The sequence below is a fragment of the Cygnus olor genome, chromosome 14 (assembly GCF_009769625.2).
Source record: "Cygnus olor isolate bCygOlo1 chromosome 14, bCygOlo1.pri.v2, whole genome shotgun sequence".
In the NCBI taxonomy this organism is placed as follows: domain Eukaryota; kingdom Metazoa; phylum Chordata; class Aves; order Anseriformes; family Anatidae; genus Cygnus; species Cygnus olor.
The window spans coordinates 13,861,671-13,882,891 of NC_049182.1; the positions used below are offsets into that span (position 1 = coordinate 13,861,671).

The window sequence follows — 21,221 nt, forward strand, 5'->3', positions numbered from 1 at the left end:
GGGGTGATTCCAGCACATGGGGTGGTGGTGCAAGGAGCTGCCCCCTGGGGCCAGCAGCCGCTGGTCGGGATGGGACAGGAGCTGGAGGGCACCCCAGGCATCTGCTGCATGCTGGGTTGGGGCCCCACACCGCTCCTTCATGTTCACACTGCTGAATTGCGTTTGGTGTTTCTACAGACATTGAGAGTCCTTTTCAAGAATGCTTAAAAGCAGATCATCGGTAGACCTTCGGTGGAATTCAGTAATGAACTGTCTTCAGGTATTGCAGTTGGACTTGGTGGTCTTTGTAGGACCCTTCCAACTGAACTATTCTATTCTAAACTTTCCGACATCTGAGGCTGTTCTGTTTCAGTGACAGAGGTAAACGTGTTCAGAAACGACCCTCAGAGAGGAAGGGGCACTGTAGTAGAAGGGTGCAGGTCTGGCTGGGCCTGTGCTCGGCTGCACTCAGACAGAGCATCGCTCATGGAAGTGGGACTTCTCTGAGCTCCTCTGGACGTGGTGATCCTTGTGGGTCCCTTCACTCGGGATATTCTGTGGGTCTGGCATCTGGGAAGGTTTCTCCTGGGCGTGCTGTCCTGAGGCACCTTCTCCCAGCTGCTGAGGCATTGCTGGTAAAAGCTGTGTTTGGGAAATCTGGACTTTATTGCAAAAGGGCAGAACATTCATGTTCCAGAAATAACTTTTCCAGCTCTTGACACTATTTGTGGTAGCCAAAAGAATATGAAAATATTGGGAAGGGATCTTTAGTATAGGCAAAGGTATTCAATGTGGTTGCTCTATTATTTTCTTTCAAATGGGAAATGTGTGCCGAATGTGCATTTTAAATCACAACTTATTGTGAAAATTGATATGTTGACTTAAATAATGCAATGCAGATAAGTTCAACTTAACTCTGTATCTGAGAGAGTTTCCCCTTATCTTCCTACGCTGCCTATCACCAAATCATTACCATGATTTGCCCCAGGATTTTCATGCTTGGTGTTCTGACTGTGCACCCTGTTTGGGGAGCCAGCTGCATGTGTGTGTTGATTGCTGTCCTTCTTCCCTCTTATGCACCCACCCTTATAAGAAATCTTACGGGGATTTGTTCTCTGTTCACACCATCACTTGAATTGTGCTCTGAGTCCATTGCAAACAGCTGTAGCTAAATCCCTGCAAACTTGTGAAAAAAATCTGGCTGTTGGAATCCAGATTTAATGATAAACAGCCAGTTGTGCTATCAGAGTCACATTAAGAACAGCCATCAATATGCCGCGAAACAGCAAACAGTTAATTGAGGCTCAGTGTGGTCCATCAGGGTCTGGCTGAGATTTTTGTCCCAATTCAGAGTAAGCATTGCACTCCTAATGTATCCTGTCCCCAACAATACAATATTTTTTTTTCAGCAAAAGGAGTAAAAGAAGAAAATGATGTGAAACTGAAAAAATGTTGGGTGTTCTTGATCTGGTCAGAGGAATCGATACCATTTGCTAAGTAGTAAAGTACCGTTTGCTAATCTGTTGCCATCTGCCTTTATTACTCCAGCCCACTCAGCTAGACACTGCCATAGCCACTTCATTGCATGCATTATGTCAATGGGAAATTGCGTATTGAACAGCCATATACTTTATTTAGCCTCTATTTTTATTAGAGACTGAGGATGTCCAGCTTTGTTGTGCTGGAAAGGTTATGGATCCTGTGGATTTAGCATTTTTCTGCAGATCTTGCTGTATTTCCCAGATTCTAACTTATTTTTTAGTTCCATAGCTCACTTGGTTGCCAACATTACTGTAGGCTTCTTAATGTAAATCAATCCGCTGCTGTCTTACGCAGTCTGGAGACCAACTAAAACAATAGCACCAAGAGGTGTGAATTTTCCCCATTCATCTTAATAGACTGTTAACTTCAAAGTCTGCTTGTGACCACTTAGAGGCTTAGTGTTAACCTCTCCTGCTACAGTATGTCCAACAAATGCACTTGTTGTCCAGCCCAAGATGGACATACCAGATGTTCCTCCCACCGGAGTGGACATTCCAGAGGAAATTGCTGCTGGCGGCACGGTCCAGCAGCAGGACAGAGGTAAGACGCTGGGCCAGTGCAGCCGAGTCCAGTAGTGGTATTCTTTTTGAACTGCAGATGCCGGCTTTACAAGCTGTCTCCAGCAATTCCTCCTGTGAACTACCACTTCTAACCATTTTTCCAGATTCCATAGGGATGTTGCTAAAATTGCTGAGCAATTTTGGTCATCTGCATCCAATATTGAGAACTTTAACAAGTCGTGGAATATTTTTTCCCCCCAGGCAGAGAGAAGAGAGGATTTTCAGGCATATTTTCCTCTCTTTTTCTGTAGAAACGAAGACAGACATTGACTTACATTTGTGCAAGGCCATCTATTTAAAACAGATCCAAAAGGACTTTGCAAAGCGTAGGTAAGCATAAACTTCTTTAAACAATACCATGAGTATGAATTGCGTGCCCGTCCTGTTACACTTCCATTTAGCCCACAGTTTTACTATGTGAAACACTCTTGTTCTGCTTGCTCATCAGGTGCCAAATCAGAGCAAGTTACTTTACCAGCTGTATATGCCTTAGAACTAATTTATTCTTATTAAGAAAAGTTGTAACTATCGAACCGAAAGTCATGGTAGGTTTTGCCCAGAGCATGTCCTTCCGCATCTTCCACCTGCATCATCCCAGACACTTCCTAGGTATTTCCTAGTTGCTGCTTGTACCCTCCCCTTCTTATCCACGATCTTGCTGATATATTCCAAGACTGAAAAGTTGCGGTATGCTCTCACCCTCCCTTTGGTGTATCTTTCCTTCTCCTACTCCAAGTCTGCTTCTTTCCCCTCTCAGAAATAGAAGCTTCCATCTATTTATTGCTCTCTTCTAAGCCTTCCTTGTACCTTCATGGTCTTGTTTCTTGATCTCCTTGGGAAGGAGAGAGATTACTGTCTCCTGTGCTTCTTTTTTCATAACCTTTCAGTTTTCTCTGGGTATTTAAATTCAGGGCTCCTTACATATTTTGTGTTCCTTTTTGTCCTAGATCTTCTCTGGTCAGTTCCAGCTTCTTGCTGTACAATCTCAGATCTTTGAGGGTCACTTTCTAGCTGAAACTCAGAAACAGAGATCCGTCAATACCCTTCCTGACCTATCAATGGTCTCTGTCCTGGATCTCTTTTTCTCTGTTCTCACTCTAGGCCTCCATATTTACATCTAAGTCATGTGGCTTCTCTCTACATGGTAGAGATATTCCCATCATCTATACATCTGAACTTCCATGCATCCAAATTGCGCTCTACAGATGTGTCCTTCCTGCCTTCTCTAGACAAGGACACTGCAGCCTGCTCTGATTGCAGCGAGTCCCTTAGAAATCCCTTTTCTGTGGGACTTTGCAAAAATCCTAACAGTGCTTCCTCTGGTAGTGCACTGTACAACAGCTTATTGCAACAACTAATATAATTCATGTTCTTTCCGTGTTTTTTCTTATCTTTTTGTCTGGGGTCCTCCATGTAGTCCTTCCTAATGTAAGTCAACCCAAGGTTTGGAAGCTCTCCTTTCCTTTAGTATTGGCAAGGTGCAATGCAGCCTTCACCCACGATGAGGACAGCCCTGGGATACAGGATTGCAGAAGGTGACGGTTCGGCGTTGTTCCCTTGGCACGTCTGTGCTCGAGGCTCCCGGTGCCCCACATACGTGGGGAGGAGATGTTCTTGCAGGGGAGGGGTGGGTTCAGCTGTGGTGGCACTGCTGCTGCTTCTGGCTGCCCAGAGCTTCCTCTCACAGCAGTGCCTTCGTGGTGGCTGGGAGGATCAGGAGGGCACAATTTTAACCCTTATACATTTGGGGGAATTCTGGGGTCCTGAACTGAATTCCTGTTCTGCAGGAAGCATCAGCCTTTGTCATGTGCTTGGGTAGTCAAGAGTTTCTCGTCTCCTGCATGGATGGATCCCATATAGGCACAGTTTTGTTTTGTTTTGTTTTGTTTTATTTTATTTTATTTTATTTTAATTTCTCATAGCGCATCTTGTTATTAGCAGCAGTAGTTAAAAAGCAGGAAGATCACAGCCTGATTCTCGTCAACCAGATAGTGTCTGCCAGTTAAGAAGTTGCCTCTGGACCTGGAGTCATTTTCAGAGAATACCGAAACCCTGCAGGTCCCTCTCGTTGCTCCTCTTGTGGCTCCACAGGGAGCTCCGGAGCTCCGCGCGGCAGGGAGGGCCAGGTGAGGCAGTGCTGGTGGCGTGGGGTCCCGCAGCGGCACGGCCGGCTAGAGCCGCCTGTGGCCCTGAGACCGCTTTCTTAGAAGTCAGTTAGTTGTGTAATTTCTTCCTTCTTTCTTCTTGATGGTTATTATGATCTCTGTTCTGTGTTTATAATAACGTGTGTTTACTAATAGTGTGGTGGCATGCCACTGCCAAGCTTCTTCTGCTAACAATAAAAAAGGGAAAATTGATATTTATGGAGACTTGGGGGCTGGCCGGGCTCTAGCTCTTGATTTTTATTGTAGCTGACTGCAAACTTTTCAGACATGAGAATCTGTATCTCATTGTGCAGGGCTGGTTTCCATTTCAATCTGGGTCCCATTATTAGGGTTTGGTTTACATTCTGCAAGGTTAGCCATGTGCGGATTCACACAAACAAATATGTAATTTATGTCTGTAGCTTTCACTTGTGGTATTTAAACCTCCACCTATTTCAAATGTGTCTGGAAGGGGATAAGAGGACCTTCAGTGTTCCTGCTTCTAATGGATGGGTATCTTGTATAGCAACAAGCAGCCTAATAAAAAGTTGGGATCCGTTTCCACCCTCTCCGGAGCCCACCAGGACACGAATTGCCAGGCAGGGAGGAGCATTGCTGAGCCGCGGGTCACCCCTGCTCCCACCATGTCCCTTCGGAGGCTGCAGGAAGGCCCTGGCCCCAGCCCAGCTGCCTGGAGGTGGCTCAGGGCCGTGCTGGGAGGTTTTCAGGTTTGTGGTATTTCATGCCTGGAGAGCCTCTGCTGTGGTTCCCAGTCAACGCAAGGGAAAAGATTAATTCCCAGAGAAGCTCCTGGTCTCTGGGACCAAAGCAGTTACATTTAAATGAAGATTTTGCCCTCAGAGATGAAATCTCCTTTGGTAGAGGTGGGATGTTAGATACCTAACTAAGCTTAGTAATATCAGGGATTGCACTGGCGACTTCTTTTTAAGAATGTCTCTATACCAAGCTATGTGTCTGTGAGCAGCTGGCTTCTGGAGGAAGCTGTTACGCCAGGGAGGCAACTTGGCACACACGCACACACACTGCTTCCAGGTGTGATGCCTGCAGGGGGACAGTCGGTGCCTTCTGGTTCTGACCTGGGGGGGCTTCTTGACACTGCAACAAGGACCAAGGGAGTCTTGCTGAAACCAGAGGGCATCATTCTGTCTTTCCCTTCCACAAGCAGGGTCCGTTTGTCCTTGGGAGACTCCAGCCTTCCTGCAAGGTAGCTGGTGCTCTTCGCTCAGCACCTTTCAAGGGGAAAAAGGAAAGATAACTCACAGAGGGAACCTGAGACCTTGGCTTATGGGCATACTCAGTCTACAGTGTCACATCATAGGTCTTACTAATGATGTCTTGTTTCTTTGTGTCTTCCAAATTATGCACAAGCAGGAGTCAGGTAATTCCTGTATTTAGCTTTTTTTTGACCAATCTGGGGTTGTGATAGTGTCTGAGTAAAGGCTACTGCCTGGAAAAACACTTTTTTCTCTTAAGGAAAGAGTTGGTTCTTTAAACTGTGCAGTAATAGGGGGGTTGACTCTCTGCCTCCGAGTTTTGCACCGGTACAGTCCAGCACTGCAGCCATTCACGCTGCTGATGAAGAATCAGGCTCAATGAGGGCAGATGGTTTCACCTGTAAACTCTCCTGCTTTGATGGATGTTGTCCCATGCCACACACAGGGCACATTTATAATCTCTTGTGCCAGTTAAACTGTATCGAGTGAAATTCTTGCATAATTCAAGTGATAGAAACTGATTCTTTTCATGCAAGAAGTTATGCCAGTTACTTATTATTGAATTATAATGAGTTTGTTACTTTGAGTCTCTCATCATTATGGGGAAGGGAAAAATGGTATTTTAGAAGGAGTCTGTCGCCCTGCAATACAGCTGCGTTATAGCTTAATGAATTTAAGATGACTTCTTGAGAACTTAACTGTGCAACTCTATAGTCTCTAGACAAAGTTGTGTTATGAGAACATGTAAACATCATAGGTCTGATTTGTCCTTTTCCAATCCTACGTATTCTCAATTACATCAGTCCAGAATATGTGTTCTCATTTCTGTTCCCATACAGTTTCCACTGAATCCCATTTCGTAACCACATTGAATAAATAAAATATGAAGTATGTCTGTGTTTGGAAAGTTTCCTAGTTTTCTTACCTGGATTCCTAGTTCATACAGAGGTAACATACTAACCATCTTAAAATAGCAAAAAACGAATACAAAAACCCTATATATTGTTAGTTAACGGTCCCTTTTTAGATAGGCAAGAAAACTATGTCTCAGCCGCAGAGCAGATGAAACTTATGGGTTATGAAAAGCGGAAAAATGAATCTCAAGATGAGTTCAGAGGTGGCAGTAGCCCATGGTTCTGAATGCTTGCTGTGGTGAATTGTTGTTCTTCCTGCAGTCATAGTAAAACAAACAACAGCTTCAGTTTTCATCTCATGCTAAGTCTTTGGAGGGAACTTTTCTTGAGAAGCGTGGGTGCTTTTGCAGTGTTACACGCAATTATTATTTATGGCCCTGAATTTTGTTTTGCTTCTCAAACAAGAGCTCCATATTTGTGTTGAATGCAGAATATTACTAATATTAACATTTGTTTTGAATTGATATCCAGATCCTCAGTGAATATAAACTGGCATAACTTTGTTGGTGATAGTGGAGGGAAGTGCTGGCACGTACTGATCTGGCACTTTACTTCTTCTTATTGTATAAACCGATTGCAGAAAGTACAAGCTGCTTTCAAGAAATGCAGTTGCTTCAGCTGTCAGACTGGCCGTGCCCACCAAAATCCGTTCTGTAGCTGTTTGTAACCTCTGAATTTTGCTTCTGTGTTGAATTCGGATAGGTATTGAGCCATCGTATGAGAACATTTTTCCGAGTGGGGATGGTGTCTCTCCTCCTCTCCGCTGCCTGCTCCCTCGCTGCTTTACAGCCTGCCTGCTGGGCAGTGGTTTTCATGATCCTCCTGCGGGAGGTGCTCCCCTGCTCCTGGCTCCTGGCATCTGCAGCTGGCAGCTGGGGGGAGCGCAGCGCCCCGGCACGCAGCCCTGTCCGGCAGAGCCAGAGGGAAGAGAGAGTTAACGGGAGGGACCAGATCCTGTGTTTGGAAAAAAAATTAAAACGTTAGCTTGCTGCTAGTAATTTATTGCACCAGGACTATGTTTTTACTGCAGAACCTCATAAATAATATTTCATTCAAGGTTTCCAAGGATGGAATGAGAATTTTGAGGACCAGACTGAAGCAAATTTGTACCATCACTGTCTTTAATTCACTGTCCTTTGTAAATCAGTAAAAGATTATGGTTTCAGGTACTAATACATACAGTGTATCATGCCAGTATGTGGTTAAAACCTCAGATTTTTTATTACTTAAGCTTTGTCTCTCGCACCTTGGGACACTCTGAGCTTCGATTCTCAGTAACACAGGTAACACAAGTGAGAGATGTGAATGAAAAGCGAACAGATTTCTGCCCATAGAAGTCCTGCAGCCCATCAGCTGGCCCCTGGGATGCTGGTGGGGCTCCCATGCTCTCCAAACCGCAGGTGGCTGTGCGGCCAGCAGGGCAATTCAAGCAAAGTCAGGAGAGCTGTAGTCAGGAGAGCTGTAGTCACTTGCACGAGCTGAGGGTTTGACTCAAACTCATCCTCCGTGTTTAATATAAACCACATTACATACCATCCTTTAATGGAGGAAAATACTAAAAGCCCAGCTTCTCTTGGTAGGAAACCAAGATCCCCTCAGATAAGCCCAAGTTCATCTTGTGGCATGGAGGTGTCCCTTCTACCATGCCCAGAGGGGCACCTGTCTGGGGACACCTGATGCTGTGAGGCTGTTCTGCTCGGTTTCCTCTGCTGGTGCTGGAAGTGAGAGATTTAAGAGGGAAACAATCAATTTTTCTAAACATCTTAGACTTCTAGCCATAGAACAGTTTGGGTCGGAAGGGACCCTTAGGGATCATCTGGTTCTGTCCTCCTGTTGGATAAAGAGTGGAGTTTTTTATGAGAGCCGAAGGCAATACAATGCTGCCTTCTTACCAAATAATTGTTAAGCCCTTTGAAAAGCCCAGACAAAACTCCTGTGAGAATGAGGAAAAGCAGAATTTGATGGGGCACAGCTTGATGTCCTAGAGACCTTGGGACTGGTGGCCTGGGAAGGACACCAGGGCTCTTGGCCCATCCCCAGAGCACTGCAGCAGGCCCCAATGGTTGGTGTCCGGCACGTGCAGGGACTCTCAGCCCCATTTCCTAGCACAGGAGCAGCCTCCAAACAGTACCTGTCGTGGTGAAAAGCTTGCTGTGTGTGAAGACACCAGTCTTGTTTGTGGAGCTGCTGCTTCCAAGGTGGAGCTGTGGCCCGGTGGGTGTGAGGCAGGTCAGCAGTGTCCTCCTTTGGGTGGTTTTGCCTCTCTTTCTAGAGGGAGCACCACCATGAACTCACGTAGTCTACCTCCAAAAGGGGGGGGGTGGTGGTGTTTTATTTATTTATTTATTTATTTTTCTTGAGCCTTTTACAATACAAGTGTCCTCATCTCCATCTTTGTTCCTTAGTGGGTATTTGTATGCACCAGTGGCCACCAGTGTCAAGCTACCTTTTTTTTAAAATATGGTTCCCACAAAAGGACAGTGTTATCTCAGTATAGAAACAGGAAAACTGATTGCTAAGGTGTTCAGATTCCTGAAGTGTTTTTCAGTTTGTTGTAACTGGACTTTGAAGCATGTAGTAGCGTGTGCTGTCGGAGCCAAGTTGTCTTAAGTGAAGTGTAGGATGTGCCGAGGCATTGAAAGCATACGGAGCAGATACATTCAGGGTCTTGGTATTAACCTCCTAGCAGCAACGGTCAATAAGTTAATGAAGATTAAGAAACAGAAAGGGAATGGGGGGCAAATGTGCGGTGTGGCTCCTGCCCTGCATCGTCCATCTGGTGCTGCAGCCTGCGCCGTGCCCGCCATGCCGCGGCTGCTCTCCAGCCGGTCGGAGCCACTCAGCTGCGTGTCCACCTGAGCCGCGGGGTGCATTGGTTGTACAAACAGAGGAGCGGGACCACCACCTTTCAGCCTGACACAAGAGCGGTTCCCAGCAGTTCGGGCTGGGAAGGATTACATCTGGAGCAGGACCCACCATGAGGATACAGCTGAATGTTGTACGGTTGCCCAAGGTACCAAAGACAAAACCTGAGCCAAGATACTCAGTAGAACTCTTAAGTTTTTGTTGTCACAGGTGTTCTTAATTACCACAATTGATCAGGTGCTGACTTTTTTCCCTAACCATCAGGAGCATGGGCTCCCTTTGCCAGACTGGGAACAATTATCCAGTCCGCATTCAGGAGGTGACCTCTTGAATCTAAAGCAACGCTGATGGCCTCATCTGCATACCCTGGTGCAGCGTCCACCCCAATGTTTGACTGATCAAATCCCTTTTATAACCCTGTGTGGCCTATTCTGCTAATGCTCTATAAGCACGTGGTGAATAACAGCATGTTTTATACGTCCCGCTGGGAAATATTTTTCTGACAGGATAGCAGCTTGGATTCATACTACATGTCTGAAATTTCACATATGTTGGTTAGCTGTGATTAATGCGAACGGTGGGTCATTGCTCCCAGAATGGATAAAGCATAATTGTTATGACCAGGAAGAAGACACTGGCAAAGAAGTAGGCTGTCTTCCCCAGAAGGATCCAGGAAAATTAGGCTAATAACATAAACTGTGTTGGCTGGAGCAAAGCTTAAAAGAATGTTGTGTTTTTTTGCTTTCACTCAATGTAATTGCATGTATGTACGTGGTTCTTGTTGGGAAAGCTCTGGATAAATCCCTCTTTGGATCCTTTAATTGCCTCTGTGTCAGAGTCTGGCAGGAGGTTTTGTGAAACCTGGTATTGCATCTCGTGTAGCATTTTTCATGTGACTATTAGCACATGAGACTAAAATATGCTTTTAATGAGCATTTGGGTGAATATAAAAGTAAACCCAATAGAAGCATAATCACAGTGAAAATGAATTTGTAAATCAGGGCAGGGGAGAGGGAAGTAGCTAGTATTTGCAGTTCTTCCCGTGATTGTCAGATGTTCATTTTGATGACATATGTGAAACGTAGTGGCAACCTGCAACTAAATGCATCAAAATCAGTTGGAGAGTCATGGCCAAGTGCCATGCACTGCTTGATTGCAAAAACACCAATCTGCACATCTGTTTCGAAGCCCGCCACGAGGAGAAGCGAAGAGGAGCTGCCAGCTCTGCAGATGGGTAGCTGGCTTTCCTTTCCCAGGTTGTGCCATACCTGGGCCAGTGTCACTGCAGCACGTTTTTTTTTTTGTAATAATCCACATGCCTACATGGTGCTTTGGCATGTGGCAGCACATACAGTGGTTTGCTCGACTCTAAGCGAGCTGGCATTTTAAAGGCTATTATCTGTTTTCAGCAGGAGTTTTCAAAAGATTTTTGTACACCATTGTATGCATTTCTTTGGTGGTTCTGCTTCCAGAAGGCCATCCGAAATCCCTGCAGTTGCTGGGATTGGATTAGTGTAGTCTCAGTAGTCTGTCACACAGTGCTGGCCCTAAAAGGTAGGATAAAAGCATGGCAGCACATTCGGTGACTCTCTGGAGGCAGAGCCTCCCACCCAAATCAAAACACGGTTTCTCTTCCGCTGGTTACTGCCAAGCTCCTGTACCTGGGGCAGGGAGCCTTCCTGGGCACTCTGTGCAGTGGTGGGACAGCGTTCCTACACCCTTCAAGAAGTCACAGGTGAAAAGAGCCACCGGCTTACCTCCAAAGCATGTCACAACTTAGGTAATTCTGCCCTGGCTAAGGTCATCCTTGTTTGTGGATTTCTCTCAAACTAAATTTCCACTGCCACTTTCACAGTGAAATTTTGCTGTGATAGACACAAACATGGAAAGTCTCAAAGTGTGCTTCCTATTTGCCTACATCAAAAATATTCCTGGACAAGAGACAGCCATCGCTGCTTCACAGAGACCTTGTGTCTAAAGAGAGGGCTTGCTTCTTGGCAGGCAGATGGCATTCCGGGAGGTGGATGACTTCCACACAAACCCAGTAAGGAAGGGCCTGCAGATCATGGGCAAAAGACTTCTGGGATGTTGGAGAAGAGGTTCTTCACCTTGCAGACTTAAGAACTGAAACAGTTGCTTGGGATATTGCATTTTCTGTTGTAGGTGAGTACCGCCTTCTTCCACCTAGTACCTGGATTGTAGGCAATGTGCTCTTACTGGGTTGGTCCAATGAGTCCTTTTTTTTTTTGGAGAGTCAGGGAGGAACTGGCAGGAGCAAGGATGAAGCAGATGGAAAACTTTTGCCTTTCTCATAGGATTGGGAACAGTTTCATATACGTTGGGGCTGGAGATGTAAATTGTTATTGCTTTCCTGGAAGTTCATGGCAACCTGCAGCTATGATAGACAGAGCCCAGCAACCCGAGTTAAAAGGATCAAGAAGAACTTGACTCCACGAGGGTTACTATCACCTGTCGCCAAGGGGAAACCTTGGAGCTTGCAGCAAGTGTTTCTGTTTGGTGTTTTCTGTCTTCCTCATGACGAGACAAGCAGGGCCTTTAAAAGAAAACTGAATCCTGTTGTAATTTAAATGAAATCTATTCCATGCGTTGTGTTGTGAGGCAGGAGCACTGTAGCCCTTCCAAATGTTCTCCTGTAAAATACATAGGAAATTTGGAGCTTGGTGCTATGTACCCACCCCTTATCTGTCTTCAGTCATCCATGTCTACACCAGTGAAAACAGCATGAAAACTGAGCTGTGCTTCTATTCGTGCAAGTGTTTCCTGAAACTTTTGGAATTGCTTTGTAGCATTTTATAGCTACAATATATTTTTGTAGCTACAAAGCATGATTGCTTTGTAGCAAAATTAAGAACCCAGGAACATGAGAATCCTGTCCTGGGTCAGTCCAAGGGTTTATCTAGCCCATGTCCCCATCTGTAACAGAGAGGGAGTCTTAGGTGAGGAACAACGTTTGAAGCTTCATTTCTTTTCACACATAGCCATTATTTTCGCACTCAGCCAAATTACTTTATTTTAAAAAAGTTGTTGAATTATCCTTCCAAACTTTTGCCCACTTCTTGAAAAAAAAAAAAAAAAAGAAAAAGCATAGCAGTGTTTTCCATCAAATTGCAAGATGTCTAATTGAATTCAAGAGGACTATCTATCTGTCCAAATCAAGAGGCATAACACTTTCCAGTATTAGAGCCTCCAGAAAAGTTCATGCTCCACAACTACGGAGATCATATGGCTGGAAGGGAATTTTGACTTCTTTGCTGTTGCTATTTTAGAAGCACCTGGAGAATAGATTTAATGGATGTGAAACGTCCCAAAACTTGCCTCTTCCCAGAGGCAAAGGGAACTTGAATCCCCGAGTTTGAAGCCCTGCTGTAATTGTACCAACTCTGCTGTGGGATGAAGTTATCGCCTTCAGGAATGCATCCTCTTCCAGACATACAGTCTCAGCAAGACGGTGACGGGCACCTCAAATCACTTATTTACAAGAGATTGCTTTCCAATGCCAGGCTCTGGTGTCTCAGGTACACGAGCATACATTCCCCATCAGCACAGAGGGTGGGGGGCTGAGTCCGCGCATGCTGGAGGCAGGAGGCAGTCTGGCAGGGCTCAGCAGCAGCCCTGGGTCATGCAGAAAATGTTCCAGCGGCAGATGGGGGCATCAGATGATGAAAATCCATGTAACTCTTTGCGGCTCCAAGCTGGGCAGTGAAGGAACCTGTTACCACAGTGCTTGCTTGCTTCAGCTTCTGTTTCAGATGCAGAGGGATTCCTCAAGGCACATGCAGCTTTCTGTGGGCCTCACCGGCTCCTGCTCCACTCCAGAGTTTGGATCAGCACCAAGTTCAAGGCAATGCCCTGAATGCACCCATGTCTGCTTCTGGGACTGAGGCAAGATTCTTTTCTGGAGCATATACAGAGTAAATTCCATGGTTTTCTCAAGATTTGTACTCATGGGACCAAGAACCAAACTGCTTTCTAGGTCAACTTTCCTGGTCCTCCAGCTCTTGCAAGTTATCTGTAAATCAGACAGCTCTGGGCATCCTGAAATAGCATCAGCCATATCCAGAGAGCCTTTTGGCCCTTCAGGCCTCCTGGACGGCTTGGTGAGGGACAGCAAAGGTTATAGTTTTTGGAGGGATGACTCATATACTTGCCATGGGCAGGAAATCAACTATTCCATGGACTAAGATCCCCTGCAAGCTGGCCAAGCAGAAGAATTGGCTTTAACTATAAAGGTAGCTGGTAGCCTGCCCTTCACTTGGAGGTAGGAAGGGTTGGAGAGCTGCCACTGTGGGAGTGTACTTCAAAAAATAGGGACAGAAATGAGGAAAATGTTAAAATGGAGAGAAAATGCCAGTTAAAGAGCCTGTTATAAACACCTCTGAAGGCTTGCTAATGTAAGGCTTGAGTGCTAATACTGAGCAGCAGGTCTCATGGCTGGCTAACAAAAGGAGGGAGGTTTGGCAGCCAGCTCTGGATGAAAGGTTATGAAGAAACATACCTTTTAACATTCAATTACATCATATTGTTTCCAAAACAGAGAAGTTTATCTCTAGGTTTAACAAGCGATTTAATAACATGGACGTATCTGCAGTTTTGCTTCTGAGGGAATTGGGAACTATTTCCTCAAGTCTAATCACAGGGTTTACTTCTTTTCATGCAGCTTCTGAAATCTCTGCGAGCCTCCCCTTGCTTTGTAACCCGATCTGCTTCTTACAGAAAGCTTCCATCAGTAGATCCCAGAGCATTGGTGTGTGGTCAGTGTCCTTTGCTGCGTTTTACAAGAGGAAGAACTGAGGCACAGGGCAGGAAGACCAAGAAGGGGTGAAATGGTTTTCAGTGCCAGCTCCCTAGAAATGGGGTGGACTTGTCAGCTCTCTAGCAAGCTTTGTCTTTTCACTTTCTGAGGCAATATTTACTTTGTCAGCTTACTCTGGAACAGAGATTCAGAGAAAGTCAAGGTCTTTGATCATTCACATTACTTCCATGTTGACTTTCCCTTGGCTTCCCAGCTCCCAGGTCTGGTGCCAGTTGCAGTCCGTGCCCTGACTGGTACCCAGGGGCATCACTAGAGAGCCCAGCTGCTGCGAGACCCAGACCCAGTGGCTGCAGCTGGGGGTAAGAAGGGCTTCAGGTGGGGAAACTCGGATGCAGGCAGGGTCTTACCCCAGCTGAGCGCTGCCCCTACCAGCAGCACGGGCATGGGTAGCTTGAGCCACCTGCCTCCAGCACCTTCAGCTTGATTCTGATGTGTTCAGGTTCGGTGGAGGCTGAACAGCAAAGGACTTCAGCACTGATTGGGGTTGTTTCCATCAGAACCAAATATCTTCTAAATCCTTTTTTTTTTAAAGGGCATCACAACTTTTCTGCCTTTTCTTTATATACCGTTGCTTGTAAGCCTTGGGTTTTTCTCAGCTTTTAGTCATTTTGGTAACTTTAACCTTCCACCTGCCTGGTTTACTTCAAGGCATGCTTGAAATGTCCCAGACATAATTGCTTTACCAGTGTCTCCCTCGTGTAAGTAGCAGTTAGCAGTGGTGAGACACCCAGAGACCAGGTTTTAATCAGCCTTGACTGAAGACTAAAAATGATTCACTCCTGTCAGCACTGGGCAACACAACAAACAGCTCTCCAGCAAATCACTTAAGCAGAAATATGTTGGCATGTTTCTATAGCAACTAAGGAAAAATATTTCACACAAAAGTCCATCTGCTGCAACATAGAGGGAGATTTGGCCAAGGATCGCGTTATAAATTAATCTTAATTTGCAAATTTTATTTTTACAAACCTCACGCAGCAACTTGCACAAAGAGGCAGAATGTAAGTGAGAGAAAAGACAATTGATTTTGGATACAGGCTGTCAATTAATCAACAAACTGGTCATTAATTTGGGAAACAGCAATTGTCTGAGGATGAAAAATTGCAGTGCATTGGAGAGGTATTCATCTTCCTTGCTGTTTACCAATCAGACTGCCTCACACCATCTTGTACGCAGTGTATTTGGAAACACACTTTATTTTTTCAAAGGAGGCTAGTAGCAAGCATCCAATATTTTTTTTTAAACCATTTTGGTTTGATTTACTTGTAAAGAGTTACTCAAATTTATTCAACCATATAAAATGCTTTGTAGAAGCCATCAAAGTGAGGAGAGGGGGAAAAACCAATGCGATAATTTGGACTGCGATGCATTTTATTTTATGTGATGTCAACACTTCAAAGCCTATTGGAGCACTGCTCGGGAGATCTGAAACATTTTACGGGGTGCTTGGTGTCTGTGCTACAAACCATCTCCAACTATAGATTCTCTTGCACAATGTTCACATGCTGCCTGCCAGTGTTTCTTGCTTGCTTGCTAGCTGCTTTCTGTTTCTCCTCTGGAGACTTGCATTGCCTCCCAAACGAAATTTAGAAAACAAGTCCAAAAAAGCAACAAGAAATTTCTCTCAGCTCGCAAACATGTAGGTTTGTGTCCTCGAACGTGTGCCAGGTCTCCAGGGGCTATGTCCAGCAGAACATGAGTCAAGCCTAGCCAGGGTCTGTCACCTGAGGCTCTGCATGAAACACTAGACCTTAAAATATTTCAGGAAGAGGTGAGATTTTTGTGTCTTATGTCATACGCCCTTACTCACATGCGGTGATACTTAAAAATATATCGACACACATGGCTGGCAAGTGCTGTGAAGGTCGAAACACAGTTCCCAGCACAATGTCCACACTGTTTGCTCCCTGTTGCCATTTTCCCCGCTCACTAGCATCCTTGACGAGAAGGAAGGACAGCCTATCCTATTTCAAATAGGTCCATGATCTGAGTGGTGGCACATTAAGTAAGCAAGTAAACACTGGGCTGGGTCTGCTTCTGAAGAGGAGAGGGACCCTGAGAGGATGAAATGGGAGAAGCAGAGCACTTCAGAAGTCTTGGGAAGGCTGCTGTTTTCCATTTCTTCTGTGCCTCCACTCCCCCTCTCCCTTCAGCTGTAAGTAGTCTTCCTAAATGCCATTGTCTCGACGGAGCAGGATTGGATGGGGGGAATCTTCTCTGGATAAGTTTAGAATACATTTTGATCTTAAGCAGCAAACAACTATTTAGTGTTAAACAAAGAGAATTACAGGAACAAAAGATGTTTTGTTCCTTAATAAACAGAAAACAACTCTCACGTCTCATCCGCAATCTGTTTTGACATTCTTCACACTGATCAGTTGGAAAACAAGAAAACAACTTGCTAGCAGCAAGAAATGTCCAACCCAGAACTGAGAAGCAGCTCAAATGCTAACTTGTTCACCGTTTATGAAAACAAGTTGTTTTTTTTTTCTGGGATTTTGTGTTGCACAATGGTTATTATTATTGTTCATTAAGTTGTTGGGGGAGAAGAGGGAAAATTGGGCTCTTTTGCCCAGCAAATTGCACCTCTGTCCCCCTCTGGTTGATGTCTCCTGTTCTGCTCTTAGTAGCTGGTAAAACATTTGAGCTCTACCTGATACTTGGACTTTATCTGGAATTTTTATCCAGGAACATTGGACCTGTTAAGCTTTAACATTGATGTAAAAAAAAAAAATGCAGCTGCAGAGTGAGAAGCTTGAAAGAGTCTGCTAAGTACATTTGCTTACAAAAATGCTGCAGTCTACTTTACTGTGGGGCCATCAGAATAATTAGGGATGAGTGGGTCAGGAAATTTGGCTCACTAGGCTGGGCCCAGGGCTGGCCAGTTTTGAGCTCTAGGAGGAAAATGTCTTTCAAATGCAAACACATTACAGCATTTCATATGGATGAAGTTCCAGGGTTCCAGGCATTATTTAACAGTCTTTGTAAATTGGTCTGTAGACCATGAATGAAAGTATTTGAATTTGGTTTGACACTGTAATAGCTAGCATGAAACTCAGTTAAATCCATAGCATTCCCCAGCCGTATACAGTAGTTTAAAAGCCCTGAAGCACTCGGTGCATCCAGGTTAGCATTCCTGAGTGAACAGCCATTCTGCAGAATTCATACTGGGAAGGAAATGAAGACACTGGTTTGGGTTTTAAACAATCTTCCATCCCCCTTACTTCAGTTTAAGCCTGAAAAATCTGAACTGACCTTGCAGTTGTTTTTGGAAAAGTTTTATTAAATTCTTCCATCATGGACTGTAAAAGCTGTTTTAGCCAAGCTTTATTCAATAATTAGTATGATGCTCTGATCTGAAATAATTTCTATATTATTATTACTATTATTATTATTATTATTGTTATTATTATTATATTTAAGTGTATTGGGCTTGATTATTACTGGGAAAGTTTTGCTGGACACAGTAATCACGCTGTAAACCTTAAATATAGGTTCCTGCTGGCTGAGTTGCATTGAGCTTGCAGTGCTGTGTTTTGGCGTGTGTCTGCTGGGACCCACAGGTCATTTTCTTAGCTGAGATATGGCAGTGGTGCTACACTGGAGCTGTACTGTTTTGTAGCATGATTTGTCCCCCTGCCTCTACTAATTCGTGTCATAGTAAGGCCGTAGTGTGTCAACAGTGATCGCAGTTCTGCTGGGGAGTTTTCTGGGAAATTATACTCAGTCTTCTCTGAAATCTGCTCTAGGTCTGCCTCACGAAGTGCTATGAACAGCCTGGCTCCAAGTTGCTGTTTATGTAATGATGAGAATTTGCTCTTCAAGGCTTTGGTTTGGTGATGGAAATACTCAAATTGCCTGCTTCTGATTTCACTTTCTGTATATTTTGTCAGAGCTGTTTGATTTGTTTAAAATATCCCGCAGGCGATTTTCATTGCACTGTTCTTGTGGGTTGCAGGTGGGTTTGATCCAGTCTCACGGTGTCGGTGTGGGTTGGTAAGGTACCTTCATCTAGTTCCCTTTTTCAGTCCCTTTCATGAAATCAAGACTAGAAATCCCAGGAAGGGATTCTGTGCCCCACCAGAAGGAGGAAGCACCAGAAATGTCACAGATCTGACACTCCCAGGGTTTATGCTTGATTTCTGAAGTAAAAAAAACCATCAGATAAGCTTCAGTCTTCTGCAGTTCACCCATCACTTGCTCAAGTATCCAGTGTGCAATGTATTGTAATGACAGCTGTCAAGTTTTCCAGAGGTTTAAAGCATAAGCCAGATTTTCTTCCAGCGTAAAGTAATATTACAAGATTGTTTCAGGTGAGTAGGACATTTTACAGTGTGATACTATGTGAGCTCAGTAAACCTTTAAAAACTGTTTTCTGAAAACTAGCGGTTTCAAAAGAAAATAGGAGTCCTGGAGTAGAGGCAATATAATCTGACACGCTTTATTGCAGCAGCTGCTTGCTTTGTTTATAGCTGTATGTGACAATTTATTTTTTTTCTATTTTGCTTTGCCATTCTGGCCTTACATCACCACCTCTTTGCTCCAACCCGACAGATCTGTCAGCTGAGGCTCAGACACCAGCGCTGTCTGCTGACTGTCCTGCACTTGGCATCTAAGGGCTAGCACAGTTCCCTGCTCTCCTGCCCCCAATGAGTGCCCCTTCTCCTCCCCCAGAGGCCTGTTGGTGGCATTTCGTGATGGCTTGGTGGCTGCTGTGCCTCATCCATCAAATAAGATGCTGGCAGGCTAATGGCTGCTGCCTGTGCACAGCTGAGTTGTCTTGAGTAGCCTAGGAAGAAGCCCAGCTATGCACATCGTAGCCTCATAACATCGTTCTCTTCAGCATCTTTATCAACGATCTGGGTGAGGGGACTGAGTGCACTCTCAGTAAGCTTGCAGGTGACACCAAGTTAGGTGCATGCGTTGATCTGCTTGATGGTAGGAGGGCTCTGTAGAGAGATCTGGTCAGGCTGGACAGATGGGCTGAGGCCAACTGTATGAAGTTCAGCAAGGCCAAGGGCCTGGTCCTGCACTTGGGGCACAATAACCCCATGCAGCGCTACAGTCAGGGAACATGACTGTACATGAACATGAGCCAGCAGAGTGCTCAGGTGGCCAAGAAGGCCAACAGCATCCTGGCTTGTATCAGAAACAGTGTCGCCGGCGGGACTACGGAAGTGATTGTACCTCTCTGCTCGGCTCTGGTGAGGCTGCACCTCAAGTACCGTGTTCAGTTTTGGGCCCCTCAGTACAAGAAGGATATCAAGGCCCTGGAGCGTGTCCAGAGTAGAGCAACGAAGCTGGTGAGGGGTCTGGAGAACAAGTCTTATGAGGAGCGGCTGAGGGAGCTGTGGTTGTTTAGTCTGGAGAAGAGGAGGCTTAGGGGAGACCTTATTGCTCTCTACACCTACCCCAAAGGAGGCTGTAGCAGGGTGGGGATCGGTCTCTTCTCCCATCCCACAAGCAATAGGACAAGAGGAAATGGCCTCAAATTGTACCAGGGGAGGTTTAGGTTGGATATAAGGAAAAAATTCTTCACCAAAAGGGTTGTGAGGCACTGGAACAGGCTGTCCAGGGAAGTGGTTGGGTCACTATCCCTGGAGGTTTTCAAAAGCTGTTGTAGATGTGGGGCTTAGGGACATGGTTTAGTGATAGACTTGGCAGTGCTAGGTTAATGGTGGGACTTGATGATCTTAGAGGTCTTTTCCAACCTGAATGATTCTGTGCTGATGACAAGCTTTAGCTTAAGAACATGTTCTTCCACCCATTGTGCATCAGGCCAAGGTTCTTTCTCCAAACCTGGCTGTTAGGAAGGCCTCGCCCTCCCAGGAATGTTGGGACAGGGTGAGTGCACGTGTGCCTTCCTGCTGGCGCTCATCCAGCTGCACTTGCTTCCAGGACCGCACAGGGTTTCTTCATATGCACTCGCTACCCGTGGGTTTCTCTTCCATAAACAAGCCCAGTCTCTCCTCGAGCTCACATAAACTTTTAACTCTCTCTTCTGAAGGTCTCTGAGAGAGAAGGGAGACACTCGGCTCCCCTAGCCCTGTCATCTCAGAGAAGCAGCGAGTAGGTTTTGGCAAGGGAGGACACTGATGCTGTGGGATGTGCTGTAGAGATCTCAGGACTGATGAATGACTAATGAGCACGAAGCAGTTGGCATGAAAAGAGGTTCAAGAAGAATTTTGTTGTGGAATCCATCTAGGAAATAATTTAACTCCCATAGAAAATAAAAAGTTGCTTAAAACGAGGCTTGACTAGTGTCGGCTATGGGAAGCAAGTTCTGCGAGGCTTGGTAACTCCTACCAGGAGTCTGTGGCATTCAGCCCACTGAACAGGAGAGCAGGGAGCACTTCCCAGCCAGTTCAGAGTTGGCATCGCTAGCTTGTCCAGCTGATACAGTAAAGTCTACATTTTGATGCCTGCCTGTCTCACAGATCTCACCAGAAACTTTTCTAGTCTCATGGGCCTCCTGAAGACCAAGGCATTGAGCTGCTGGTTTCACCATCCAGCTCGGAGAGAGTCATTGACAGCAAGGTACATTGCTCAGCATTTCTGACATCAGGTTTTCTGCCCATCTTCAAAAGGTCTCCTTCATTCAGGCTTGGTGCCAGCGACTGAAAAACTGCTAGTTGGTCACAGGTCTGATTCCTTTCCCTTTCAGTTACTGTTAGCTCAAGTATTATTGTTATTCACAGCTCCTCGTCTTCCATCCCAGAGGTTTTTAAAAATTGTGGGTTGTGATCGGCGTACTGCATATTTCCTATTACTGCCTTCTCCACCTGTAGTCATACATCTTCTTTGCAGTGGTCAGAGAGCTGGGTGGGAGGCTCAAATGGGAAACTGCTCCAAAGCCTTTCCTGCCCCGAGGCACTTTGTCAAAGCACATCTTAATTTGGAAGACAGATTGTGCCATGGGATTAATATTTGTATATATGACATGTTTGTGAATTCAGCCTCTTGTTAGTCATGATTTTGGCTTGTCTCATATAATTTTTATTGGGTGGATACTAGAGCTGCTGTTGAAGGATAGTTCTGGTTCTTTGGTTTAACTGTTGGGAGCAGCCATAGGACAGAAATGCAGTTGCAGCCAGAATATCTTTACGTAACTATTTATAGTTTTCCCAAAGTATATCAGGAGTAACATC

General features: G+C 45.2%; 2 long non-coding RNA genes across 2 annotated transcripts in view; one reads left to right on the top strand and one right to left on the bottom strand.

The window, feature by feature from the left end:
• The window catches only part of LOC121077873, a 251,161-nt gene that overhangs the window by 170,898 nt on the left and 59,042 nt on the right, over positions 1 to 21,221 (top strand). The gene's annotated exons all lie outside the window — the stretch shown is intronic.
• Positions 588 to 19,633, bottom strand: LOC121077876. The gene is made up of 3 exons (XR_005824346.1): positions 19,479 to 19,633; positions 1,060 to 1,064; positions 588 to 597 (listed from the first exon to the last, which is right to left on the bottom strand). It is a non-coding gene; the product is annotated as an uncharacterized LOC121077876 (long non-coding RNA).